The following is a 6,431-nucleotide window of genomic DNA, read 5'->3' on the forward strand; positions in this document are numbered from 1 at the left end:
ATGAAAAACACAAGTAGTGCCTGGCCTTGGGGTCACAGAGGTCTGGGGTCCTTGGTCGGTAAGACTGAATGGAGCCCCAGAGTTGACCACAAGGGCAGGAGGGCAGCGTGGGCAGCTGTGCCCAGGACCTGGACCCATCGGCTGCTGCTATAAGGTGCCACATGGCTGGGACAGCTTCCTGGGCTCCTGCTCACAATTCAGAAGCATCTATTTTAGGTCATCCACATGCTAGAAAATGGGAGAGGTGGCAGCTCTGACATGAGGCCAGTGGCCATGGCTCGGCCTGGACATTCCTGGGACTCGAATGCAGTCAGAGCCCGCGGCCCAGCCCTGGGGGGAAGGCAGCCATGCACACCCCATGCCCAGACCAGGGAGAGGCCTGGTGCACAGATTTCGCAGGCAGAACTGTCACCTCTAGGGCCACCACAGACACAGCATCAATTAAACAACTGAGTTTCAACATGCAGAATTTTCCTTCTCAGATTGACAAAGAGGAATAGGTAGCATTATAAGGAAAGTGCTTAGTTCTTAAGCAAACTTCTATCAGGAACTGGGAGCATCCGACTGACAAACCGAAGGGATAAGTGAAGGTGGCCAAAGTGCAGGCATGGCACCCTGTGGTGCGGTGCCAGTCCCAGCTGTGGCATGAGCCTCACTGCCATGTGCAGACCCGACCCCAGGGATGGAGGGCTGGTGGGTGGCCCCACAGGCGCATTCACCAATTTTTCATGCCTGTCCCTCTAAATGTGACCCTGCTCTGAGCTTCCATCCACAGATAACTTCACAATGCAGAACAAGGAGGCCCCCAATAGTGAGAAATCGCAAAGCCTGAGGGGATGGACAGAGGGCAGTGGGGCCCAGGCCTGGCCACAACATACGGGGGCCGAGAGCAGATGTGCGTGGGACCCAATTCCTGAACTCAAAGGAATAGCCTGTAAAAGAGATGGGCCTGAAAACTGCCATCCACAGTGGTTCAGAATGAAAGTACCTGGAGGCGGCAGGCCTGTCAGGGATAAATCTCAGCAGAGGATCCACGTGGCACTGGGACGTCCCAGCACCCTCCTGTCCATGTGCCCCCATGCACAGCTCGAACCTGACTCAGAAGCTGAGGATCTCGCAGTTGCTTACAAAATGGCTCTGTCCATCAGCCTGAGTCCAGCATGGCTGCTGGCTTTGCTCATTTATAGAAACCTGTGCCACTATCAGCAAGGTCTCCTGAAAAGGAGGGAATAAAACTAGAACAAATCCATGCCTGGAAACTGCCAGGAAGCCTGCAAGGGGTGTGGGGGGCTCTCACCACGCACGTGGTAGACTGAAGGGAGAGGATTCACCCAGGGTCTCCCCAGAGGGTAACAGGTATAGGCCTCTGACAGCCAGAGCCACTGGGACGAAGGCTGTCCAAGGCCTCCAGTGCGAGCACACAGGATTGGCCCCTGCACCCTGCCTGTGCCCCCAGCTTCCAGACAGTTCCTGGCTGCTTGCAGAGCAGGGTGGGTGACTGGGAGGCCCACATCAGCCATTTCCCCCCCTCCTGAAAGCTGCCCGGTCCCTCCACGCAAATGACTTGCAGTGCAGGTTTCAGTGGGTCATCTTCCCACAGCCACAGCCCGGGGCCTCGCACCTGTCTTCTCCTAGCCTGGCTGGCATTCACCGTGCTCTGTTCTGGCCTGTGTGAGCTGGCTTCCCCTTAAGCACACGTGCTCTTGCTGTCACTCAGTCTTGAAACTGGGGCTGTTCATGGGGCTAAAAGGCCTTAGTTTAATTACATCAGCTAGTGGATTAAAATGAGCATCCAAGAACCCAGTCACCGACGCTCATTCTGGGTATAGTGCCTCTGGGAGCAGATGCGGAGTCCTGCCACTGTGCTGGGACAGGGACTGCATGGAGGTGGGCAGCACTGTGTTGGCCCAACAGAGACTGCATGGACAGCACCACATCCTCCCAATGGGGACTTCACAGAGGTGGACACTGCTGCATTCCTGACTTAGATCTGAAATCCTGAGGTTTCCTGGTTCTGCTCTCCTCCCCAAGACACTGCCATGATAGCAAAGAAACCTGATGTTCATGCAGTAAATGCTGGGACCTGAGCTTCAGAAAATGCAAGATGGCTTTTCTGAAACACTGACCAGAGGCCCACTAGATAGAAAACTCACCTCTGCTGATCTTCTTAGTATACTATAATGTTTGATTAAACTCTAGCCATAAAAGTGTCTAAAAATACATAGGTGTACAAGTGAAAGCTCCACACAACATTTCTCATGCAGCAGTGATTAAAGAGATGATTGGAAAGGATTTTGAAAAGATGCTTTATAAAGAAAGGACTAATTTCTGAATTGATGCAAATGTTCTGGGAAATGATCATGATGATGAATATGCAACTATGTGATGATATTGTGAATTGCTGAGTGTATGTGTTAGAAATGTTTGTTTCTTTCTTGCAATTTTTTTTAATTAATAATTTTTTTTAAAAGCAGCTGAAAAAAAAAAAAAAAAAAAAGAAAGGCCTGAGTCCTTTACAAGAGTTTTCCTTAAAAGAAGCTATTGGAAAACTACCTTTTAAATTAAATTTTTTCAAAGGATTCTAGAAAACAGAATAGACTCTAGAGAACAAAGTGCTGTGAATACTTTTCCAATAAAGTTGACTATGTATATAAATCTGTGTTCCATATAGTATACTATCAAGCCAACATAATGATCTTACTGTAGAAGTATTAGCTGAAACGGCTGTGACTGTCTTGAATTTGTTCAGTTATGCTGGACTCACAGGTTGTGCTGCCCAGAACTGCCTCCAGGAACTAAGAAGCATGCCCCAGGAATGCCGAATCCCACTGATCCATCAGAGAACACAGTGGTGTGCTGAGATGCTGCCACTGTGGAGCACGAAAAATCCAAACAACAAACTCCACCCCATGGACCTCCAGCCCACAGACTTTATCTGAGTTTTGGGAGCACAGGCCCCGAGTGGGCATCGTCCCTGGTAACCACCATCCACAGATGTCCCTGCAGACACATCCATGCAGCAGACTGGAGGTGCCAATGGCAGGCCCCTATTCCAGCAGCTCTGAAACAGGGCCCCGGTGGTAGGTTTGCAGGACAGCTCCTGGGAGATGGTGCCCCAGTGGACCCTCCATCAGCCCCAGTGCAGGGGTGGGCACCAGGTGGATGTGCTCTTCATGAGATGTTCGTGGCAGTGGTGGCTGCTGGCACCATGATTCTTGTCCCACAGGTGTGGGAGAAGACATGGACACCCAAGGAGATGACTGCAGAGACAGCAGAGCTGAGGACGGCCAGCGCAGTCCATCCCTGCCATCTGCCATGCTGTTTTGGATGGAACTGGCATGGTGACATGGAATGGCTAGGGTCTCTGTGCTCTCATGGCCTGGCCTTCAGCATCCTTCCCCATCACACGCAAGTGCCCATGCAGGCGCTGTATCAGGCAAGTTCACTCTGAGGCCCCAGGCCACCCCCAGCTGGAGCAAGTGGGGGGGATGGGAGAAGGGGGTGTGGCACTGGCAAGAGGAAAGCCAGGATGGAGGTTGGTTTTCATAGACCAGCTGGGGTCACGACCCAGCAATGTGCGTTCTCACAGCTCTGCAAAGCTGACACTGCAGCTGACACCTAGCTGGTGACTCCCAGACCCAATGGTCAGCACACCTTCTGCAGCATCAGCTCAAGGGAGGGTGCCTCATTGGTGCTGGAAGTGACAGCAGAAGCCACACAGGGTTTTCCCAAAGTGACACAGTGAGCCTGGTCCCAGCTGCACATGCAAGCACCAAAGCAGAGTCAGATCCAACACCTTTACCCAACCAGGATCGTTCCAAAGATGCAAACCCACCATGAAGATTTCTGTGGGTTTCAGGGTAGGAGGATGGACAGATGTAGGAAAGGAGGGTCATTAACAGACACTAACCAAAAGAACCAAGAGATGGGATGGGGCCCTTTCTGAGTTTCCACTGAATATCACCCAAGGTTTGCAGGAGGGAGGCTGGAATGAACTGTCCTTCAGTCTAGTCGTCCACCTGCTGCTCCTCTCATGGACTCAGACCTGCTCTCCCTCAGAGCCCTTTCTGGTGTGCCTCAGGCCCAGAGGGAGGGAAACCTATTTGTAGCTGCCAAGAAGGGTCCCAGCTCTGGGTCTGAAACAGCCTGCGTCAGCACAAGTGGGCCTGGGGGACAAAGGTCAGCTGTCCCTGAGCCTGAGGGGTGAGGATGCATAGTCTATGGAAAGCACCGTTATGGGGGGCTGGTTATGTTCAGAACCCAGGAGGCCTGCCCCCTCCTTGTCTCACATTGTCAACTGCTCATCTAGAAAAACAACAGGCAAGAAAGGTCCTTCCATCTCATGCTGAGGCTGTTCTGTGCTCCAGCACTGAAAAGATGGACATGGGGATAACAGAGCAGTGAGGGCATGCAGGCGCCATGTGCCTGGGGCACCCAAGGCAAGCCTGGCATGTCACACCAGGGAGGACTACACGGATTGTTGTAAAAGAGAGCCCTGGCTCCTCCTCGGAGCATGCTGTCCAGGCATCTCACTGCATCCTGCGCCGTCCGCGCTTTTCCTTTGGCCTGGGTCCCCTCGATGGCCTTCACGAGGACACCGCTCAGTCCCCCCAGCCAGCGTGCCTAGTCCCAGGCCAGTGGGAGGAACAGGCCCTCCCAGCACGTGCGGCTTCCAAGGCACAGCCTCAGGTTCTGAAGCTCAGCGTGGGCAAAGCCCGGTGCCCCTGGGACGGCTGCTCAATACAGCCCCAGGATCTGCTCCATGCCCACCACCCACAGGCTTAAGCGACCCTAAGGCACAGAGGGAGCAATTCAAAATCAAGGATGAACTGCTAAAAGATACAGAAAAAGGCATTAAGATTAGTGAACATCAAGCAGATGCTCAATGAGGAGGAGATCAAAACCTCCAGTTCCTGGAACAAGTCCCAAGACAGATGAGGAAAAAAAATCCAGAAACTTTTAGTATTCTTTTTTGATAAAATGGAATCATCATTTTTATACAAAGCCAGCAGCTGGAAACACTGGCTAATGTTTATAAAGTGACCTGAACTGCCTGGAAGAAAAATCCCTTAAATCTACAACTCAAAATTGTCATTATAATTAAATATATAATACTATGATACATTTGTGTTCAGTGTCACAGGCCTACTGAGAAATAAATCAATTAGAGCAGTGTGTAAATAAAACAGGTAATTAAAAAATAAAAGGCAAGCTAAAAACTCTGTTGCTTTCTAACCCAAGATTCTTAAAAACCAAGCAAACAAGGATATTGTGTGGCAAACACGTCCCAAGGACTGACACTCCAGCACCCCTGAACTGCAGGCTCCAGGACAAAACAGTCTGGGGCAGGAGCTCAGACAGGAGAGGTGGCTCTGCCCACTGCAGAGAGGCTGTAGTTGGGGAGGAGGCTGCCCCAGCAAGTGCAGCCTGGCTGAGGTCCGGACAGGAGGCCGCCCACCAGACCCCAATTTAAAATGAAACCCTCAGGACCTGGGCAATCTCCCTCCCTCCCTGCTGCCCCTCCTCTATGCTTGCTGGTCCTCTCCCCCGGGACTACCACCATCCTCCCCTACCCCTGCTGACACCCTCCCCCAGGGCAACACTACCTCCTGTCCCTGTTGACCCCTTCCCCTAGGGCACCACCCTCCCCTGTCCCTGCTGACCTCCCATCCTGGGGTGCCGCCCTCCCTGCCACATCCCAGCTGCCCACTTCTTCCTGGGATCCAGCTCTGACTTTTGGGGCCTGTCTCCTGACAGGCATGGCCTGCACTTAGAACGTACATGTCAGCAACTGGCAACTGGTTTGAAAAGACAGCCACCAGCTCCCCAAATCGCATTCAGAATGGAAACTGCCAGGCAGGACCGGGCAGCAGGTGAGCAGAGGATGGGCCAGGGGAAGACAGCGAGCCTGACACCACCATCACTCCCTGTCACCCGAGCACAGCTGAGCACCCCAGCTGCCAGTTGCCAGCACTCAAGGCATAAAGGACATCCATGGGAGTGCAGCAGCAGGAGGCACCCAGAGCCCAGGTGCACACCCATCTAGGGGTGCTGCGTCCTCTCAGGCAGAGCAGGAGCATCGTGTTTAATTTCTGTACATTTTAATTACAGCCCACTCGGTGCCAAATCTGACCTGTGCACTGCCATCACAGGGCCGCATGGAAGGAGGCATGCCTGTCCGTGTGCATCTTAAGTGTGATCTGTGCTGATTCTGTGGGGAAGGGCCTCCTGGGGAGCACGGGGCAACTTTCACTGGCTACAACCATGCACCCAAGGCTTCCCGAGGCATCCGGTTTCCAGGGGGTGCTGGTCTGTGATCTCCAGGACACTACTGGGTGCCTGGCATTGGACAGAGCACCCAGGGCATGGGACATGGGGTGCCATGAAGACCCAAACCTCAGTGCCCTGCCAGGCATGGCCCCCAGGACCGC

Source organism: Tamandua tetradactyla, chromosome 19 (assembly GCF_023851605.1).
Source record: "Tamandua tetradactyla isolate mTamTet1 chromosome 19, mTamTet1.pri, whole genome shotgun sequence".
Classification (NCBI taxonomy): Eukaryota; Metazoa; Chordata; class Mammalia; order Pilosa; family Myrmecophagidae; genus Tamandua; species Tamandua tetradactyla.